The following is a 24,134-nucleotide window of genomic DNA, read 5'->3' as shown; positions in this document are numbered from 1 at the left end:
CATCAATAAAAATACAATCGTGGTTTAAATTGGCGATCGTTGAAGGAAGGAGGTTAGTTATGGGTCTAACAAAGGGATGGTAGGAGGGGGCGGCGGTCGCCAATCTGGCCTGGGGCGGCACAATCTCTAGGGCCGGGCCTGTCAATATGTACCTACTTGTCCGTAAAACAAATCTTGTTTCATTTTTGAATGCTATTAAAATTTAGAACCATTTAAAACTTACTAAAAATTAAACGAAAAACAACAATAAAAACTTAAGTATTGCAATACAGTAAAACCTCGATAGAACGGACCTCTATTTAACGGACTTCGGATATAACGGACAAAAAATCAGATCAAATGTAAAAAAAATTAAATGCAAAAAAATATGAAAAATCGATTTCTAGAAGGAAAAACAACATGGACAGGATCTCTGCATTGCTTTGTGCTAACGCTGATGGATCGCATGGATTGACTACTATAATTGTTGGTTTTGATTAATCTCATAAACCTAGTGTTGTCAAAGTTATAATCCTCAAAACGCATCATCTGCCCGTTTCATATTATAGCTCTAATAGGGCATGGTTCACCAGAGATATTTTCAAAAATTGGTTTTTAAAGGATTTGTACCTGTAGTGAGAAAATTCAAGAGATCAAACTGGTAATACCGCCTAAATAGGTGAAATGTTTATTGATTTTAGGCAAAGCTCCTGCTAATCTCTCTGAAGACATTCTAAATTCAGAAGATGGCAACTTTAATTGTATATTTTGCCAAAAAATACATTGCTTATTCAACCCATGAATCAGTGAATAATTTTGTTAACCAAATGAGTATATTGCAGAAAGTTTTTAGACGAAGTATAAAAGTAAAAAAGGAGCGAACAAATCTTTATTCCTTTTTAACTTACAGATTTGTACACTGTGTCTAAATACAGTACCTACATAATTTCAAAAAACAAATTTTTGATTGTTTTTAAACCTATTTTTATACAACGGACTTTAACGGACATCCCGTCCCCCCAATTAGTCCGTTATGTCGAGGTTTTACTGTATTACCTTACATTTTTATACAACTAATTAATGTTTGACGTTTCGCCAGAGACATTCTGGAAACCATGTTCTCTGGTTTCGCTTCCACTCCGGAAATCATTCTCAATCGTTATCTATTTTCAAGAATTGACATGCTTAGAATAACTTTTTTGTTTCCTCAACGCTTCCAACTTGTCTCACTGCTTTTATGTCCCTGCAGAATTTCTTATCTGGTTCATCTCTCTACTTCTGTCGCACTGGCGAAGCGTCCATGTAACCACTGTTGCCATTGGTAACAGTTAAAAATCTTTCAATGAAATATTTTATGACTACTATGAAAGAATTCCATTTATATTTTTTACCAACAGAAATACTTGTTAATAGTACCTAATTCAGTAAATAGCCAATTAGACGCACGAAAATATTGGCGAGATATGTGAATCCATTGCACGTTATGTATTATATTATGCTGTTACCAATTCTGGCAGTGGTAACGCAGGAGGAGTCTCGCTATCGCTCGGGACTAGCTCGTTTTTGAAAATTTTAAAAGAGCGACGCGACGGCCTAGACACTGCGCGCGGGCACGCTGTGTATATCAGTATTGTAACCATTTTGGGGATTGGTAACGTTGGTTTAGTACCTATTACAGATTACAGTGTGCGTGCATTTAAACATGGAAGAGTGTTTCTACGTATTGCGTAATTGATCAACTACTTGAAAAGTCATTCTCCTTGTATATTTTTTCTATATACATATAATTTTGAAGAAAAAAATTATATTATTGAAAATTGAAGAATAAAAATATAAACAATAGTTTTCAAAATCTGTTCTTTTTCTACTTGTTCATTGTTTTATGTTAATTTTATGGTAAAATAATATGTTTAGTTTGTTTATTGAAGTTATACTTCTTTACGATCGAGAGTGAAATTTTATAATGCCGGGCGCATGCGCACACAGACAGTATATAGTTCGTTGCTAATCTTTCAAGATATGTATGTATCAGCGCTGTCAGCGCAAATAAGTTATTAAAAGGATATATTAGTGTTTCTAGTAAATATATTATTTATTATAATTTTTGTGTCTTTGGATTTGTCTTCCTCGGGAATAAGATATTTTATAATAATAGTAAGTATACTTAAAGTATTTTTGTACACTTCACTTGGTTTATTAAATTTGTCAGTATGTATGAGAAATCTTATAACCTGTCAAAGCAAATGGGATATAGCTCAGTGGTCGAGCGTATGACCGGAGATCAAGAGGTCCCGGGTTCAAATCCCGGACGATTCATTTTCTTTTTTTTTTTTAATTTTTGGTATCGTTTTAATAAAAAAATTTTAAAAGTGGTAGGTAAGAAAGTTAGTTTAATATTTAAATAAAATACAAATAACCTGTTAAGTATATTATTTATTTTTTTGAAATTATATAATAGAAGTATAACTTCTTACGTGCGTACAAAGTACACACACATTCTTTTATTTATTGTTATACCTGTTACATATATACATAATTACATACATATAATTTGGGAATAGTGATTTTTTTAATTTTATTTCACAGGACTGAAAACAAAAACTTATATTTGGGAGGTTCAAAATAATTTTTTTTTTTATTTAAATAAGATTTTTTTACATCTGGTTTTGGTAACACTTTAGAAAAAGTCACGCGTCGCCACTGTTCTGTCGCTGTTCTTTTTATTTTCTGTGTAGTCGTTGCCATTGTTTAATGGCCAATATGCCATTGTTCTGTGAAAATCTGCTCTGTATTCATCTGTAGAATTTTGTGACATTCTAATTGTGAAACAGGTTAAAAATTTGGAACGTCAGTTTACAAAAACTTTCCATGTATTTTGTCGGACAGAACTTCCAACTCATTTGTTACCATTTCATTACTCAACTCTCATGCAAAAATCAGACTGGTGTTTATCACCAACTGGTCATTTTAATGAGTGGAACACAAAGAACATGTCAAATGACAGGAATCTGATTTTTGCATGAGAGTAATGAAAGGGTAACAAATCAATTGGATGTTCTGTCCGACAAAATACATAGGACGTTTTCGTAGTCTGGCGTTCCAAATTTTTAACCTCTTCCACAATTTAAACTTCTCCTGTTCCAGTGTTCCCAGACATCAAAGTTTGCCCGACTAGACACCGTTAAGCTATTAACAAATTTTCAGATTGATATTAATCAACTTTTTTCTGGTACGCGGGATCCAAGCCTATCAGTTTTTGTGAGTTTCTATTTCCAGCATTTCCTCGTATTATTTATCAAATCATTTTCATTTTGGGCTATTCATCAAGGAGAAAGCAGGACAGAACAAGGAAATGGCTTGATAAAGAATGCCAAGACAAACAGAAAAAACGAAACATTATGCTTCAATATCATACAAGAGAAAATAAAGAAAACTATACAACATCACGACGAAATTAAATAACTAATTAGAGAAAGAAATAGACAATAGGCAAATAGTCAAGCATTTTACAAATCGGTATTAAATCAAAAACCTAGCCTAACTGCGTTTCTGTACTGTGTACTTATGAAAAATAATGATGAATTAATAATGAACGACGAGGAGCTGCTCCAAACATTGCAAGAATATTTCAAAAACTTAATAAACATAAGAGGAAAAACATGAAGAAGATTTATATCTTGGAGCTGACTATAACTTTGAAGGAGTGGAGAGTTTTAATAAACATCTAGGAGCGACAATAACCGCAGATAACTATATTACGGACGAGATAAAAGGGAGCAGTCAGGGAGCAGACAGATGTATGTGTAGCCTCCACAAATCTATTAAATCCAAGAGCATCCTCGAACATCAATATTTCAGGATATATTATAAAACAGTGATTAGACGATGCCATGTGTGGTGAGACGAGTCCAAGAAATTAAATCACAACGTCTAAGATGGGCTGGTTATGTCCGTAGGCTCCCTAATAACCGCCTTACCAAGTTGATATGGGAGAAAGCCACGATATGGAGAAAGCCCTAAACCCGTGCACGAATGTGACGGAGAGATAACATATTATATGGTCAGATTTAAGAACAATGGGGCTACCCACTGCAGATTCTTTCATTTACTGACTTGATATCTATCACTGCTGTCCTTCCACAGGGTTCTGTCCTTGCCCCTTTACTTTTCAGCCTCTATATTACTGACATGCCTGAAACCGAATCTCGAAAGTTTGGATATGCTGACGACTGGACCCTTGCAACAAGTCACCAATCTTTAGAAACTACAGAAATCACTATCTTCTTCTTCTTCTACGGCACTACAGCCCAAATTGAGCCTGGCCTCCTTTATTTTTTGCCTCCACCCTTGCTTGTCTGTGTCTGCTTTTTTCCATACACGGACTCCTAAAAGGGCTTGTGCGTCGCTGTTTACTGTGCCTTCCCAGCGTTTTCTTGGCTTTCCAACCTGTCTCTTTCCTGCATTCTAACGTTCAGTGCTCTTTTTGGTAGTCTATCCTCTCCCATTCTTATCACATGTCGGGCCCATTGCAATCTTTGTATTCTAATGAAGTCTGACAGGGGTGCTTCCTTATAAAGTTCATAAAGTTCGTTGTTGTACCGACTTCTGAAAATTCCGTTTTCCCTCACAGGTATTCCTTAGAATTCTCCTCAGTACTTTCCTTTCAAATGTGTCGAGTTTCACTCAAATTATCCATCCTCAGCGAATACCTTCAGAAATGGACACTACAAGTACTACGAAAACTGAAGTATCAGCTTTTCATCTCAACAACAAGCTGGCAAACAGAGAATTGCGAGTGTATTTTAATAACAAGCTGTTGGAACACAATAAATACCCGAAATACCTTGGGGTTACTCTAGACAGAACGTTTACATTCAGAGAACACCTGACGAAAACAACAGCAAAATTGAAAACACGCAACAATATAATACAGAAACTCTGCGGCACTACATGGGGGTCCACAGCATCAACTTTAAGATCCTCTGCTCTTGGTCTGATATATCCGGTGGCCGAATACTGTGCACCAGTGTGGCTAAATAGCAGGCACACCGACCTGGTCGACACCCAACTAAACCGTGCTATGCGTATGATAAAGGCACAATTAAGCCCACCCCTACAATGTGGCTACCTACCCTTAGTAATGTAGCACCACCCAACCTACGCCGCGAACATGCATTGGTTAAAGAATATAACAAAATATAACAGTCGCCAGCTTCTAGTCCACAACGACATCCCCGATATTCTTGAAAACCGTCTCTGATCCAGGTTACCCCCTATATAATCTGCTCAAGCGCTGCAGCATTCCAACTTTGACTTAAATACCCGATGGCGAGAAGATTGGGAAAGTTAGACAGATCCGCATTACCATAGTCTACCGGACATCATAGGAAAACCTAGCGAATTTGAACGTCCCCGTAAGATTTGGGCAGCCCTTAATTGAATTCAAACAAACTGTGGAAGATGCGCCGACTCCCTCTACAGATGGGGTAAACTTCCCTCGCCTTTTTGTGACTGCGGCGCTGCAAGACAGACAATCAGTCACATTGTTCAGGACTGCCTACGCAAAGCATACACAGGCGACCCTATAGACTTTGTAATGGCAACCGAAGGGTCAATCGAATATATTATAAAAAAACTGGACCTCTGTTTGTGATGCATTGTATAATGCATAAATCTAAATATGGATGCCTCAGAAGTCAAACGGTGTAAGTCAATTCTCCTTAAAAATGACTTATTGAAGTTTAACACACATTATTATATATAATAATATTATTATTTCCTTGTTTGTATTTATGAATATGTTACCCATATTATGATAAATAAAGATGGTTTGAGCTATACCTATCCGTTTCAGATCTACTCTCACTACCCGACCAAAAGACTGAAGGATGTTCTGAATAACTGATAAAATCAATTATTTAAAGTATGGAGACAATTTTTTCAAACTTGTATTAAAGTTATAATAAGATTTTTGTTTTCAGTAAAATCACTTTTTAGTCAATATTACGTATCTCCGTATTTTTTAACCAAACAGTACAAAGCTAAAAATACTTTTAAAGGTGTGACATTCTCGTCATTTTCACATAGATGTAAATATTATTTCAACAAAGTTTGCCAACATTATTTATATACCTGTTACGCAAAATGTACGCAGTAATTGTTTTGCTTCACTATAATACGCTTTTATAGTAATTTCAAAGGTTTTCTGAACTATCTTCCACCAGGATATACGTGGCAGAGGCAGAACCCGAATGGAAAAACTAGGAGCGAGATTCGAGATACGAGAAGAGAGATACCGCATGATCAAAAAGAAGTCTATACCTACGTGGACAGAGCCTCATAATATAAAATGCATTTGAAGAACACATAAACAGCATTATCTCAGTCTCGAAAGCAATAAGAATACACACCTAAATATTAACACTCTAAATGACATTATATACAAGCTATAGAAAAAAGTCAGAAGTTACAGAGCCAAAAGAAATCCTATCACAAACACCAGCAGTCATGGAAGACAGAAGAAAAATGAAAAGTAATAGAAGCAAAGAACACGATAAACTTAGAGAAATGAGTCACAGAATACAAAAATATATTAGGATGGACAATCGAAAGCATAAAAGTTCAACATAAGACAGAAAACATAATTCAACAAACAATTGAAGATAGGTAAAGAAAACTCAACATTCTAGAAGGAAATTAACAAATAGTAAAAGAGAAATATCGAAATCAAGGGATAACGCTGGACATATCATCACCAATAGAGATGAATTACTAAGGGTGGTAGAACATTTCTATACAGAATTATACAACAGTCAACAAAACCATGATGAGCAACTGACCTGATAAGTTAGAAAATTTAGAATTAGTCAACCAAGGGTTGGAATTGATGCTTGATATATCTACTACTACTATCGGTTTACAGCGTTCTCCAACGCCTTCCGACTCCTAACCGCCATTCTTCTCTGTTTAACCATAGACTTGGAAGAATCTCTTTCCTCTAGTTCTTTTTGAATTCCCTCCCTCCAGCTTCTTCTCGGCCTTCCTCTTTGCCTTCAACATTTTGGTGTCCACACCAAAATCTGCTTAGGGATCCTGTCATCTGGCATTCTCTGTACAGGGCCGTACCATATTAGTTGTTTTGTTTTTATGTCATCATGGATGAAATTATGGATGAAATGACAACCTCATCATGGAAGAATTTATTTATAAAGTCAAAAACCTGAGTATAGGGTTCAGAATGGGTGAAAAAATTATCTCTATAGTATGCTATGCAGTTGCTCTGGCAAGTTGCTCTTGCATACACATAAGAGGAACTTGCCAAATTATTTGAAAAGGAAGACGTTCAACCAATGTGTGCTTCCAGTCATGACTTATGGCGCCGAAACGTTATCGTTAACCCAGGCCACAGCAACGAAACTTAGAGTGGCCCAAAGAAGAATGGAACGGTCACTACTTCGACTGACTCTCGGAGACAGGATCAGAAACGAAGAAATCAGAAGAAGGACAGGCGTCACAGATGTCATAGAGCAAGTAGAATGGCTGAAGTGGAATTGGGTGGGCCATGTAGCCAGAAGGAAGGACGGGAGGTGGACCCAAAAAATTACAGTGTGGAGACCAAGAGCAGGCAGTTGAAGTAGAGGTAGACCACCTACACGATGGACAGACGAGGTCAAAAGGATTGCTGGGAATTGGTTGCAGAAAGCCTAAGATCGACAAAACTGGAAGAAATTAGGGCAGGCCTATGTTCAACTTTGAATGCAGAAGACTGGATGATGATGCTATGCAGATGATGCCATACCTATTGCAGAGAGTGAAGATGACCTTCAGAAACTTTTATATCAATTTAATATAACAGCAAGAAAGTTCAACATGACAATATCACCAAATAAAACAAAAAGTATGGTAATCTCTAAAGATCCAATAAGGTGCACGCTGGAAGTGGACAGCAAAATAATCCAGCAAGGAAGAAGTATCAGCTACCTGAGAGTACTAATGCACAGTTATGGAGACACAGAAGCGGAAGATGCCCAACAAGTAAGCAAAGCCAACAGAACAGCAGGATGTCTTAAACACACTATCTGGAGCAACACACCTCTACGGACAGAAACAAACGCAAAGATCTATAGGACAGTAGTTAGGCCAATTATAACTTACACTGCGGCAACAAGACCTGACACCACAAGGACAAAAACACTGATGGAAACGTGTGAAATGAAAATAGTCCGAGATATCACAGGAAAATCATTATGGGATAGACAACGTAGCACAGACCTCAGGCAAAGCTGTAATAGAGACAATATAAATGATGACACTGAAAATAAAAAAATGATGGTATAGCCATATAAGCAGAATAGGAGAAGGAAGACTAGTAAAGATAGCACGGGATAGATCACCAAATGGCCGAAGGAGTATAGGAAGGCCGAAGATGAGATGGAGTGACAACCTGGATATCTGATGAGGGGGCATCCGAAGATGTAACAGGCGCGAGTCTATTAAGGAAGCAGGAAAAAGAAGAAGTTTTTATGTCATAAATTATTATATATGTGGCTCCCATCATTACAGACGAAATAAGGAAGCACTGAAAAAAATTAAAATTAGAATAGAAAAGCCTAGAGCAAATTTTAACAAAATGAAGAAGAGTGCTCTGCACCAGAGATTTGAAGTTAGAGTTAAGAGTAAAACTTTATTTTATGGAATGGAAGCTTAGACCTTGAATGCGGCATCAATGAAAAAATTGGAATCGTTCGAGTTGTGGGTGTATGGAAAAATTCTGAAAATATCATGGACACGTCATAAACAAAGATGTTCTGAGAAAGATGAATAAAAAATGGAAGTCTTAAATACAATCAAAACCAGAGAACTGGAATATCTCGGACATATTACACGTGAAGATATATACAACTTGTTCCAACTGATTAAGCAGGGAAAGATCCGAGGAAAGAGAAGCATAGGAAGATGCAGAATATCATGGCTGCGCAACCTGAGAGAACTTTCAGAGCAGTCGTTTCTAAAGTCCAAATAGCTTGCCCTGAGATTGCACTTGAAGAAGAAGAAGAAACTTGTCATGAGACCTTTGTGCCAAGTACTATTTTAATCATTTTTCTTGTTTTTTTTCCATGGAATTTTTATTAAAAGATTGTAATCTTTAGAATCTTTATGACACTAAGGATTTGGGAATTACTTGTTCTGCGAATGAAAGTATATCTTTATGACTTAGGGCCGGTTGTTCGAACGCTAATCAACATTGATCACTATCAAATATTTAATTATTGTCACAACTGTCAATGTCAACTTTGGTTGGGTTGCTGAAAACATAGTTAATTATAATTATGAGATTAGTTAGTCAATTAACATAACAATTATTAACATAATTGATTAACTAATTTCATAATTGTCATCAATAATTATGTTTTCGGCAACCCAACCAAAGTTGACATTGACAGGTGTGACAGTAATTAAATATTTGATAGTGATCAATGTTGATTAGCGTTCGAACAACCGGCCCTTAGTGAATTTCCATTGATAAGTCTTTAGCTTTAAATTTGAAGATTCATCTTAATCTGCAATTGACTGATTAGATTTAATTTTTTTTAATAATATTTTAACAACTTTTAATGTGGATTAAGAATAAAAATACCAAGTTTTTTTGTAAAAGGTATATATTAAAATACCCTAAATAAGGGTCACAATACAAAACGTTTTCGGATTAAGGAATCCATCATCAGTGTTTAAAAGCCAAAAATTGCATGCCTGAGCAACCAAAATGTATTGGGTAAAAACCCTTTAAATGTAAATGGTATGGTTGTTTTACATATTTATATAAAGATCATCTGATGTTAAAGATATGAATGGATGTTACCCAGGGCAACACAGGACTCTTCGCACGTGGTTGGAATTTTTTTTTTTTGAGAAAACCTCACATATTGGATTTCAATGGCCAACTGATTGTGAGATTTGCGACAATATGTGAGGTTTTCTCAAAAAAAAACTTCCAACCACGTGGGAAGAGTCCTGTGTTGCCCTGGGTAACATCCAGTCATATATTTAACATCAGATGATCTTTATATAAATATGTAAAACAACCATATCATTTACATTTAAAGGGTTTTTACCCAATACATTTTGGTGTCTCGCGCATGCAATTTTTGGCTTTTAAACACTGATGATGGATTCCTTAATCCGAAAACGTTTTGTATTGTGACCCTTATTTAGGGTATTTTAATATATACCTTTTACAAAAAACTTGGTATTTTGTGATTTATGGTATACAGCCAGCTATAGGAAGTTTATTTTCCTCGTGGATTTTGATTAAGAATAACACAATGAATGTCTTCTTCATTTTGTGTAGACATGGCTCTGTCCGTTTTTTCAATGTGCCTCCAGTAACTTGTCGTTCCATCGTTTTCATGGTGTTTACACTGATCGTCTTCCTATTGGAGAACCGTCTCTCGCTGTCCTTACTACTCTATTTCTTATCATTCGACTTTGTGGTCATTCCATTCTACACTTCTGTTTCTTATCCGGTTAATAATGTTATACGCCTTGTATCTCCTTCGTATATCTGTACTTCTAGCTCTGTCCCATAGAATCTTACTATCAATTTTTCGAAGGATTTTCATCTCCGCTGTTTCGAGCCATCTTTTGTTCTCTCTGTGTCAGGTCGTGTTTCTGCCGCGTATGTCATTATTGGTCTGATGACTGTTTTGAAAATTCTGCCTGTCATTCTTTTCCGATATTTTGATTTCTTCATATTGTGTCATTCAGGCAACCTACGGCTCTGTTTGCTCTATTCACTTCATCTCCCACTTCTGTTTCGAGCTTTCCGTAACTAGATAGTGTGATGCCTATATAGGGTGTCCCGAAAAGATTGGTTATAAATTATACCACAGATTCTGGGGTCAAAAATAAATTGATTGATAGTATCAACTTAAAAAATCTTAAAAAAACTAAAGTGGAATTTGTGCACCTCATAAAAATTTTATGGGGGTTTTGTTCCCTTAAACCCCCTCAAACTTTTGTGTACGTTCCAATTCAATTATTTTTGTTGCACTATTAGGTAAACAAAATATTTTTAAAACTTTTTTACCTCTTATAGTCCATTCATTAACGGTAAAATATTGCAAAACCTTTAAATTTTAAAGAACCGCTTGGATTGACATGAAATTTGGCATACACACAGCTAACAAGTCAAAGAAAAAAAGTGATATTGTGCCGATATGTGCTTTTGCCCTGGGGGTGGTTTTCACCCCCTCTTGGGGGTTAAAAAATATTCGTCCAGACAAAGTCAGGAAATGGGTAAACTGGCTAATTTAAAGTAACTTTTGTTCTATAGAGTTTTTTCACTAAGTCAATACTTTTCGAGTTATTTGGCAGTGAATATGTTCATTTTTTCAACAAAATAACCACGCTTTTAGACGGTTTTTCGCAAATAACTCAAATTGTAAGTATTTTGTCGAAAAAGCATTCTTAGCAAAAATATAGCCTATAAAAAATTTAAAAAAAATAGTGAATATATCACGTTTTTTTATTTAGTAGAAGCAGAGTTATAGCTAATGAAATATAGGTTCACATTCGTCAAATTCCAAGTGGAATATTTTAACGTGAAATAACCAAAAATGAAGCACATTTCGGGGAAAACTCATTTAAACTTATTTAAAGTGTTTAAAAAAAGCTTCATTTTTGTTTTATAAAAAAAATTTCTAGCATCAAAATTAAACAAGTTACGCTCAAAATAAAGTTAGTCCCTTTTGGTTTTGGTAAAAACATCTAGAAAGTCACCCCCTAATTAGTATCTTAAATGAACTTAATCGTAACGACTTCACAAGTTTCTTGACTCGTGTATATATTGTTTATATGATCTGTAAGTTTCATCGGTTCAAAGTCCTTATTATTGAAACGGCTGTAGTTAAAAGGGGTTGAACGAGTCACTGATCACGAATGTATGCAAATTTAGAAACACCAAATCTTGATCAATTTTTGTCTAACAGAAAAACAAAAAAATACATGATATTCAGAAAAGCAAATCTGACTTTTTTTGTATTTCGAGACTTTTGGTATCTCTAGAAATTTTTAAGTTATTTTGAAAAAAAGCATATTTTTCAAAATTTAAATTTTTAAAAATTTTACTTTGAAACCAAATTTTTTCAAAAATAAACACTTTGAATCGATGAAACTTACAGATCATATAAACACAATATAAGTAAAATAATTTATGGAGCGGCAACGATTAATTTCATTTAAGTTGCAAAGTAGGGGGTGGTCTTCCCGATTTTTTTTTGCAAAAACAAAAGTGACCAACTTTATTTTGAGCGTAACTTGCTTAAATTTAATGCTAGAAACTTTTCGTAAAACAGAAATAAAGCTTTTTTAAAACACTTTAAAAAAGTTAAAATGGGTTTTCCCCAAAAAGTATTAAATTTTTTGGATATTTCACGTCGAAATATTCTATTTGAAATTTGGTGAATATGAATCTATATTTCATTGGCTATAACTCTGGTTCTACGAGATCCAGAGACCTAACGCGTACACCATTTTTTTTACTTTTTTATAGGCTATATTTTTGCTAAGAACGGTTTTTTCGACAAAATACTTACTTTTTGAGTTATTTGCGAAAAATCGTCTAAAAATGTGGTTATTTTGTTGAAAAATGAACATATTCACTCGCAAATAACTCGAAAAGTGTTGACTTGGCGAAAAAGCTCTATAGAACAAAAGTTACTTAAAATTAGTCAGTTTATCCATTTCCGGAGTTGTTTTGGACATATATTTTTTCACCCCCAAGAGGGGGTGAAAGTCACCCCCAGGGCAAAAGCACACGTCGGCACAATATCACTTTTTTTCTTTGACATGTAAGCTATGCGTATGCCAAATTTCATGTCAATCCAAGCGGTTCTTTAAAATTTAGAGCAAAAACCGTGAAAGAATGGACTATTAGTACTTTTTCGAAGCCAGTGTTTATCGAGAGATTTTGAATATTTGTCGAATCCACCACATATTTGTATATTAGATTTGGTTAAGTACGATTATAGGGAGCTGTTAATAATCTGAAAATTTATTTATAATTTACATTATTAGGTATATTTTGAAAAAGAAGCCCCACAGTATGGTGGAGATATGTAGATGATGTGTTTTCAATATGGCCTTATAGATCAGAATTGTTGGATACATTCCTGAATATTATAAACGATCAAGAAGAGACAATAAAATTTACAATGGAAAAGGAATACAATAACACTTTGCCTTTCCTCGATGTTTTAGTCTCAAAGAAGGATACTGGATATGAGACTCAAGTGTATAGAAAACCAACACACCAACAGATATCTCTATTACAAATCAAATCACAACATCAACGTTAAACAGGGAATCATTAAATCCTTATATGATAGAGCCAAAATTACTTGTTCTAACAAAAATTCATTTTTAGAAGAAAAACAATTGTTAACATCTGTTTTATTAAAAAAATGATTATCCTTGTTCGTTTATAAATAAGGAATTGTCAAAATTGGATCGAATGGAACAGAACAACTTAGAACGGGATCCTACAACATTCACAAGAAATAATACGAGGAAAATATCAATACCATATATAAAAGGACTATCCGAGAAACTTAAAACAATCGGAAATAAATTCAACATTCAAAACAACAAACGCATTGAGATCTATTCTATCTAAAACTAAACCTAACAATAAACAAGAAAGAACAAAGAATTGCATTTATAAAATACCTTGTGAATGCGAACAATTTTATTTAGGTGGAACATCAAGACTATTAAACGTTAGAATAAGTGTACATGAGTCTTATATTAAAAATAGAGAATTTGATAGATCTCAAATATGTCAACACGCATGGGATAATGAACATAGAGTTCAGTGGAGAGATTCAAGTATAGTCCTGAAAGAATCAGATAGTAAAAAGAGAAAAATCAAAGAAGCGGCTCTAATTATGCTAAATGAAACCAATTGTGTGTCGCAAATTTCTCGGTAGAATGCAGTAGGATGTGGTTACCCATACTGAAAGAGGAAGTCATTAGAGAGAAAATACCACGATTAGTAGGTCAATAACATATCGAGTTAGTATATATTTTATATTTTAGAATTACTTATTGTATATCTATGTATTATTAATATTATTTATAATTTAAACATATTAACGTCAGAATTTGGTATTAGTTTTTGAAAGTAAATTAAATGTAAGACCAAATACTTACGATGTCGGGATAGTATCACGAGGTCTTTTTCCTGGTTTTCCCTCGTGATTTACTATGGAATCTCTAACCTCGAGAATTTTACTGTCATCGTTGCATTTGGTTGTCTTTTTAAAGACAGATCACATGCTATAATTTTTTTTGTGACGGATATTCTTGAGTTGGGATTGATTTCATGTAATCGAATGAACTATCTTTTAGTAAAGTCGTCCCAGGAACTCAACTCATAAAGATTGGCGATATCATTTTAAAGTCTTCTACTTTAAAATGTATAATATACGTCAGAATTGCCAATATAAATGAGTCAGATTAAATAAATTATTAGAAGATTTTTTTTACTTAGCAACAACATTTTTGTTTAATTTAGTAGTATTTTGTATTTTGACAACGACACCCGATTTGGGCGTCGAAACGTTGTTAAAATTATTTTTTCAATTTAATTGTGGCTTATTTCCCATCTAAATAGTTAATCATAAAAATGCCACAAGGAAATAGCTTCAGAACAACATTCTGTCAAATGCTTTCTTAAAGTCCACGAAACATAAATATGCCACAGTGAATTTCTGTAAAGTATATGTTACGAATTTGCAACTGTTTTTAATTGTCGCCAGACACTCGACAGCCAACGGTCCACTCTACTGTATAGTATAAGAAGTACGACAGTAAATTGCTCTGGTAATTAATAGTCCTGTCGCCAGGGGGGTAAAACGGTCTCCTTTATTCAGATGGGCGTACCTAAGTTTTTTTATGTATTTTGACCCGTAGAACACGAATTTTATGGGTAACAGTTGATCCGGATGTCGATAAGATTGTTATAAACAAAGAACTTGAGGAAATACATAACAGCGGTTTTTCGCAAAACGAAACATTTTTTATATTTTTGAGGTCATTCTAAGCAAAAAATATCCTACAAGTTTTTTCGTAGAATGCATAGTTTTCAAGATAAACGCGGTTGAACTTTTAAAAAGTTGAAAAATGCAATTTTTGAACCCGAATAACTTTTGACTAAAAAATAAAATAGCAATTCTGCTTTCCACATTTGAAAGTTCAAGTCAAATTATACCGGTTTTGATTATTTGCTTTGCTAAAAATTAATTTTCTTATTGTCAAACAAAGCTATAAACAAATAGTGTTTCCCGTGCTCAATGCATGTGTTTTAATACAGGCTACGTAGAAATTGATGTTTGTAGACTCGCTTACTCGTTCGATTTTAAATGAAAAATGCATTGAAAATATCACTCAAGCACTATGTGTTTATAGCTTTGTTTAACAATAAAAAAAATAATTTTTAGCAATGCAAATAATCAAAACCGATAGAATTTGACTTGAACTTTTAAATGCGGTATGCAGAATTGCTATTTTATTTTTTAATCAAAAGTTATTCGAGTTCAAAAATTGCAATTTTTCTATTTTTTGAAAGTTCAACCGCGTTTATCTCGAAAACTATGCATCCAACGAAAAAGCTTGTAAGAACATTTTTTGCTTAGAATGACCCAAAACATACAAAAAAATGTTTTGTTTTGCGGAAAACCGCTGTTATCTAATTCCTCAAGTTCTTTGTTTATAACAATCTCATCGACATTCAGATCAACTGTTATCCAAAAAATTCGTGTTCTACGGGTTCAAAATACATAAAAAAACTTGGGTAAGTCCATCTGAATAAAGGAGGGCGTTGTACCCCCCTTGGCGACAGAACTATAAAGTGGTACATGCATTGTAAAAATACCAAATTCCAGATCATGTCCATAAACTTGGATGCATTTGAAAACTCCACCATAACTCTGAATACTAAGTCCATTGAAAGGGTGAGCAAATTTAAATACCTGGAAACGTGGCTTTTTGAAGACTGGGCTCAGACAGGGAAGTAAAATGTCGCATTGAGCAAGCTCGACAAGCTTTCGCAAAATTCAGTAAGGTACCTATTCAGAATTCGATCTTCAACTGAGACTAAGGTTTACTAAGTGCTACGTATGGTAGGTGCTGCTATATGACGGCGTAGAGGGCTGGACACTCAAAACGAGAGACACTCAAAACATATTAGAAGCTTTCGAAATGTGGCTTTATCGCCGTATCCCAAAGATACTATGGACGGCGAAAGTCACAAATTTAGGTGTCCTAAAGAATCAACCAAGAACGACAGAACGCTTTTCGAAACCACTAAGAAAAAGGAAACGGTGGATCTGGGCCACATCATACGAAATGAAAAACACCAGTTCCTCCAGCTTATAATCGAGGGTAAAATTAAATGCAAGAGAGAAATGGGACGCAAGAAAATGTCCTCGCTCCGAAACATAAGGCAATGAACAGGGATTAACGACATACAATATCTGATACATATAGGGTGTCAATTTGAAAAGTTGCCACCCCCTATAATTTGGTCCCTGTAGAAAATCTAAAAATATGCAAAAACACGTCAAATTTATTTGTGAGGGGACATTTTATAGACCAGTTTTCAACTAAATTAGACTAACCCTCTAGCGAGGGCGGACACAACCCCCAAAATCTTTAATGGAAAGGGGGGTTGAGTGATACCTCATTTTAAAAATCGTTCGATTACCTTTTCAAAAATACCACATACATTATATTTCTTTTCAGTAATTTTGGAAAAATCAAGTGAAACCGTGCAGATATTAAATATCGAGTTCAGAACTCCAAAAATTTCTTTGGACTATTGAACTCCAAATTGAATTTTTTTGGGGGTGTTGAAGTATTTAGAGTATTTTTTGAAGTATTTTTAAAAAATCAAATAAAACCGTAAAGATATTAAGTATCGAGTTCGGAACTCCAAAATTTTTTAGAGTACCTATTGAGTCCAAGATTTTTCCAAAAGTAGTGAAAAGAAATATAAGGTATGTGGTATTTTTGAAAAGGTAATTTAATGAACTTCAAATGAAATATCACCCAACCCCCCTTTCTATTAAAGATTTTGGGGGTTGTGTCCGCCTCCGCTATAGGGTTGATGTAATTTAGTTGAAAACTGGTCTACAACATGTTCCCCTCACAAATAAATTTGACGAGTTTTTGCATATTTTTAGATTTTGTATAGGGACCAAATTATAGGGGGTGGCATCTTTTCAAATTGACACACTGTATAGCAAGAAACAGAGAGATAATGGAAAATGTAATCGCTACCATCCATTAGTGGATTTGCATCTGAAGAAGAAGAGGAATCAACGTGGAATGAAGTAAACACTTCTGTTGTATGTAGGCATATATGAATTTATTAAAAAATCCGTAAAATTTATCCACGAAGGAGTGGAAGTACAAAACGTTTTCGGTCAGGCTGACCAGCATCAGTGTAAGCCTGGAAATAAGTATTTTCAACTGTCAAAATTTCACCCTTTTGCTTTTTATCTTAGTGCTTTACTTGAAAAATTTTAAATTGTCAAAATTTCACCCTTTTGCTTTTTAATCTTAGTGGTTTACTTATTTCCAGGTTTACACTGATGATGGTCAGTCTGACCGAAAACGTTTTGTACTTCCACTCCTTCGCGGATAAATTTTAAGGATTTTTTAATAAAGTCATAATATATGCCTACATACAACACAAGTGTTTACTTCATTTCACGTTGTTTTATTGAAGGTATACAGCCAACTACAGGGTGTACTCCCTTTTTAAAGTTTTAAGAAGAGGAATGAAAATATGAAACAAGTTATTTCTAAATTGGAACAAGATATTTCTGAATTCTTTTATAACCTTTTTTACCGTAGGAAAATAGGAAACTCTAATAGACATTGAAAGCTAAGTAAATTTTCCACAGGATAGACGTTACTAATAAAATACAGGATGTTTCATTTAAAATAAGTAGGTACGTTATTACGGCTTGAATTTGTTACTGGAACAACCTAATATTTTGACTACTCTGTACAAAATGTTGCTACCATAAGCATCTATTTAAATATGCCGAGTAGTCTATTATTAAGATCCAAGAAAAAATTTTCCATCGATTCTTATACTAAATTTACCATCAAGATGCAGTTGAAATAAACAAACCAAGACATGTTAACTGCTAGCTACTAGGAGCACGCTCGAATCATAATTTACAATGTTTAAACTGTGAAAATCATGATTTTGGATTTAAAATGTATATACATTGTAAATTATGATTCAGGAGTGCTCCTAGTAGCATTTAACGTGTCTTGGTTTGTTTATTTCTACTGCATCTTGATTGTAAATTTAGTATAGATTCGTAGATATTTATATTTTTCTAATATCTTACATTTTTATAAAAATCGAAATAAATTAAAACACCCTGTACTTGGGTATAGAAAACCCTTATAAAAGTATAGCTTATTTTTAAGAGCAATTCAGAAATTTTATCAGATATAGGGTGTTCCATAAGAAAATGTATAACTTTGATATACCACTCTTTTTTTGGAGTAGCCTATGGCCTGTATAATTCATTATTTTTAGATTGTAGTGTTAATGACACTGTATATTTCTGTGAAGAATTTTTTTTTAAACATCAAGTCGTTTTCAAGTCGTTTATCAAATTATTTATATTATTTATCATTGATGTTTTACGAATCATTAATATACATGTTATCAAAAACCATGACTAGAATTTATTAATTTTCTTTATTGATTGATGTAATTTATTACAAGCAAATTAGTCATATAAGTCATATAATTTCCGATAAGGACGATAAAACAGATTCTTTTACTAATATTTTATTATTACTGCTTTTATCATTAATTGCTAGGTACCGTTATTGTTGATGTCTGTACAATTATTACAAAAACTTGGTATAAATCACATTCGCAAAAAGTATCTTTAGTTAAATTACAAAACGAATAATAGTTATCTAAAATATTTCACATGGCCGCGCGGTGCTATGATGCGATGAGGCGGTCGCATCAGGCGTCATCACAAGGGGGGCGGCATAATTAGTAAAATGAAAATACGTCAAAATAATCATATGGGTAACAAAGGGTGTGCAAAATAGAATATTTGAAAAATATCCAATGGCTTGTGCCACTCGAGTTTAAAGAGTAACCATGCCACTTTGCAAACTTAGTTTTAAAAGTGAAAGCGTCTTCTTCTACAAAAACAACAAACTTTTTTTTGTATTATACAAGATCTTTACACTTTTTTCTGATTTCACAAAGTGTTGTTAAGTTTTGAAAAACCATGTTTTTCAACTAACTCTAAAACCGTTAAGCGATACTAGATGGTCAAGTCGAATAGATGCATTGAAACCTTTAAGATTTCAATTTTGTGAAATATATGATGCCGTATTCGAAATAATAGAAGAAGTCAACAAAGATACAGAAACTAAAGTCAAAGCACGAGGATTAGCAAAAAATATTAAAAATTATAAATTTATATGCGGTAAAGTTCTTGGGCATGATATTTTATTTCATATAAATTCAGTCTCGAATATGTTGCTTCATGTAACTATAAATTTGTCATATTGTGTAAAAAAGTTGTTAGAAACAATAAAAAAAAATAAAAGTTACTGACATTCTGGCTATGACCAAACGAAAATTACTGCTAATGAAATTGTAGAAAATCTTGATATTATCTCTGAATTTCCAGCGGAAAATGAAATTCGAGCATGGAGAAAAAAGCGTAAAAATTTGATTACAAAAAATCTATGGATGAGCATTTAACAGAAGATAAATTTAAAATAAAATTTTTCATTCTATATTTGACACATTGCCATTAATTCTTTAATTGGTCGATTTTCGCTTTTAGAAATTTATAAATAAATAAGTACATTTTTAATGATATTTTTAAATTGAGGGAAATAAATGATAAAACACTAAAAAAATATTGTATGAATCTTCATTCAATACTTTCAATAGGGCTTTTCATCGATTGTCATTTGTTTCGAGTTTCTGTCACCTGTCACATAATATTAATACATCTAAGTCATTACGTCTTTGGTTTGTATCATGGTTTGTACCAATAACGTACTATGTAGATATATTATTAATGTTATGTGACACATGACAGCAGCTCGAAACAAATGACTGAATGAAAAGTCCCAGGGCCGTCTTAACCCGGGGGTGCAAGGGGTGCGAGGCACCCGGGCGCCAAGTCCAAGGGGCGCAAGCCGAACATTTGCTAAGCTCAAAATTGCGCTTTTTGTCCTTAAAAAACCTAAAAATAACAAAAACATACAAGTGCGCTTTCGGTATTTTTTACAAAGGCTATTAATCTTACTACACCTACAATACGCAAATGTAATACGAAACCCATTTAGTTTATTCCGACAATAATTTCAAAAAGGTGACGCGTAGGTACACTATTTTGACCAATATTGAATGTCGAGTAACAATGAATCACCATCTTGTAAAAATTATCAGTGTATCCGATTCTGCTGATAAAAGTATAATTGCCGTTGGGGAGCTATGTATGTATCCCACTTTTAGCGACGCCTTTTATAATAGGAAAATATAAATGCTGATCTTCTAAAACCTAATTTTCTTTATTACGTTTGCGACAAGAAAGACGTTTATTTTACGTTTTTAGAAAGACGTAAGAGAAGGGTAGCCACTTAATTTCTGAAAAAAAATATGTACCTAGATCTAAAAAAAACCTTGCTAGAAAGTTATACAGTAGACTCTGTCAATTCAGCAGCAGTTGAACGCGAAAGAAAAAGGTGGACGGCGGTTTTAGAAAGAATTATCGAAATAATAACATTTTTAGCACGACAAAATTTACCATTAAGAGGAACCAGTCAAAGGTTCCATGAATAGGATAACTTTTTAAAATTAATATAATGTATTTGATAATACGCTATCAGAACACATTACACGAATTGTTGTCCAATCTCCCTTTTTTCTGGAAATCTAATGAACTTTCTTATTTTAAATGGAACAACCTGTATATTTTTTGCGTTTTGAAGTCGTTAAGAAATACTGATTATTTTTTATGTTATATTCCTTATACCTCAATGCCATAATTTCGGAGTTACTGCGACATTTATTCCAAAAAAATTTAAAGAAATTATAGACATCAATTTTTTCGGCCCGGTTAGACATTTTCTAGGTTCTTTGGATCATTGGGAATAAAAAAAGGTTTTTTGTAATTTTTCTCTAAAGTTAATCGTTTCCGAGTTATAAACAATTTAAAACTGAAAAAAATTTAAAAATGACGATTTTAAAGGTTCAAAAACACAAGTAAAAAGAATAATTTTTAAAATTACGAAGTACCAAAATTCAAGCTCAAGCCTTCTTCTATCAGCTCCCTATAAGAATTGTTGGCACGTTTTATTATAAAACATTGTTTTTTATTGTTAATGAAACTCATAAGAGAGGACGGGCGATTAACAACTAAAAAACAATATTTTAGAATGAAATAAGACCAAATCACTTATCGGTAGCTGATACAATAAAGTTTGAGTTTGAATTTAGGCACTTTGTAGTTTCAAAAATAATATTTTTTACTTAAGTTTTTGAACCTAGAAAATCAGCTATTTTTTTCAGTTTTAAATTGTTTAGAGAAAAATTATAAAAGACCTTTTTTATTACCAATGATCCAAAAAACCTAAAAAATGGCTAACCGGGCCGAAAAAATTTATTTTTAAATTTCCTTTAAAATTGTTTTTAATAAATGTCATAATAATTCCGAAATTGTGGCATTTAGGTATAGGGAACATAACATGAAAATTTCTTAGATACTTAAAAACGCAAAAATATATAGAGTGTTCTATTTAAAATAAGAAAGTTCATTAGATTACCAGAGAAACGGAAGATTTGACAACAATGTAATTACCACTATAATATCGGCCGCATTAGAAGACCCTGGCTCACAAAAAGCTATAAAAATCGTTTTAGCGGTTTCCGAGAAATTACCGTGTTTCTATACTCTCTCGCTACCCTGTATAATCTTCTGACAAAAGGGGGCGCAAAGATGAGTCTTGCACCCCGGCGCCGTGTATGCTTAAGACGGCCCTGAAAAGTCCTATAGAAAAAGAATCGAATATACAGGCAAATGATCTTCTAGAATAATTGCGTGATATATCCCAAATGATAGCATACTGCATGAAACTTGTAATGAAGTAATGAAGTAATGAAACTTGTAGTCCAAGTAATGAAGCTTAAAATAGGACAAACCCTCTCAATTTATCCAGAATAGATCGATTTCCTTGAAAATTTGAGAATAAGTAGTAGATAGTAAAAGGATCAAAATGTATATGAGGCAGAAAGGCGTTTTTACCATGGGGATGGTTGCCACCCCATCTCGGGGGTGGAAATTTTTTATTTTATGTTGACCTCAAAAGTTGGTAAAAACATTTATTCTAAGCAAAAAACGTTCCATACATTTTTTTGATAAAATTAATAGTTTTAGATTTATTCGCTATCGAGAATGTTAGTTTTATATCGAAAAAATCAATGTTTTTAATCAGTTTTCTGCTAATAACTCAAAAAGTTTTCGTTTTATCAAAACAACTTTGCTTATCAAAAATGTAGGTACGTACCTACCTTTTGAAAAAATAAACAAAAAAGTTTTTTATTTTCTTTAAGATCAATAGTAATCGAGCTATACTTTATTATATGTTAGCTCTTCTTCGTCAAATGCTAGTAAGTATTGTAGTTTCAAACTCAAAAGAGGGGAAAACTGTGCATTTTTCGGGGATAACCTGTTAAAACTAATTTAAAGTATTTAAAAATATCTATCTAAAGAAATAAGAAAAAAGTCTCTAGCTCAAAAATTAAGTGACTTATTATGAAAAGAATGTCAGTCCCTATTTTTTTCAGCGAAAAAGTGATCGGAAATTTCCCCCTACTTACCACTCTAATTAAAATTAGTCATTGGCCTTATTTGGTCTTCTATATTTATGTATTATTAATAGGTTCTAGAGATTTGACCGGCTTAGAATGATACGTTTTTAAAGAAATGGAGTTAAAAGCGAATAACGAGTTTTTGTAGTTTTTTAAAAAATGCTCTTTTCTTCAGAATAGAAAGATTAGCATCATAGATACGAAAAAATATTTAGCATATTTGTAGCTTATTTAATTCCCAAGAACGGGGTTAGCAAAAATTTTTACTATGGCAAAAATGGAGTAAGCTATTGACAATTAACACTTGTAATAACATGCAAAAACCACCTTAACCAACCCTTTTACAGTCACCTCTTTTTGCGACTGAGGATTTTAAAAGAATTTAATATTAATAGCCTTATAGATCTTGTAGAAACCTACAAAATTCTTTTTTACTAAACTTTCTAGGATAAAAAGTAAAAAAGTTAGGGTTAAAAAATTAATATATTTAAAAAAAAAAGGAAAAATCCAATTGGGAGCATAATAATGTAAGTTAGCGGTGTTTTTAGTCATTGGCCCTATTCATACTTCTATATTTATGTATTAGTAATAGATTCCAGAAGTTTGACTGGCTTAGAATGATTAGTTTTAAAAAAACTGGAGTTAAAAGCGAATAACGAATTTTTGTAGTTTGGTAAAAAATGCCATTTTCTTCAGAATAGAAAGGTCAGCATCAGAGATACGAAAAAATGTTTAAATATGAAATTGTAGGTTATTTAATTCCCAAGAACTTGGTTTGAAAAAAATTTTTTACGGCAAAAATTGAGTGACTCATAAATGAGTATAATATCGAAAAACATTGATTTTTTAGATATAAAACTAACACTTTCGATAGCGAATAAATGGAAAAATATTAATTTTATCAAAAAAATGTATAGAATATTTTTTGCTTAACATGAATGTTTTTATCAACTTTTGCGGTCAAAATATAATAAAAAATTTCCACCCCCAAGATGGGGTGGCAGCCACCCCCATGGTAAAAGCGCCTTTCGGCATCATATATATTTTGATCCTTGGACTATCCACTACCAGGTACTTATTCTCAAATTTTCAAGCAAATCGAACCATTCTGTAAAAATTGCGAGGTGAAAAGCTTCGGTTCCTGGACTATAGAAGTTTTAAACTATTTCTGTATACCCAAATGTAGTTGTATCGCTAAGAATTTTATTAACACTCC

At 33.3% G+C, this 24,134-nt stretch overlaps 1 protein-coding gene across 3 annotated transcripts in view; it reads left to right on the top strand.

Annotated features, from left to right (window-relative positions):
• The window catches only part of LOC114333741 (proton-coupled amino acid transporter-like protein pathetic), a 576,198-nt gene that overhangs the window by 420,415 nt on the left and 131,649 nt on the right, over window positions 1-24,134 (top strand). The window lies entirely within an intron of this gene.

Source organism: Diabrotica virgifera, chromosome 9, assembly GCF_917563875.1.
Source record: "Diabrotica virgifera virgifera chromosome 9, PGI_DIABVI_V3a".
NCBI lineage: Eukaryota > Metazoa > Arthropoda > Insecta > Coleoptera > Chrysomelidae > Diabrotica > Diabrotica virgifera.
The sequence above is the reverse complement of the archived record's forward strand: the minus strand, read 5'-3'. Positions and strand labels throughout refer to the sequence as shown.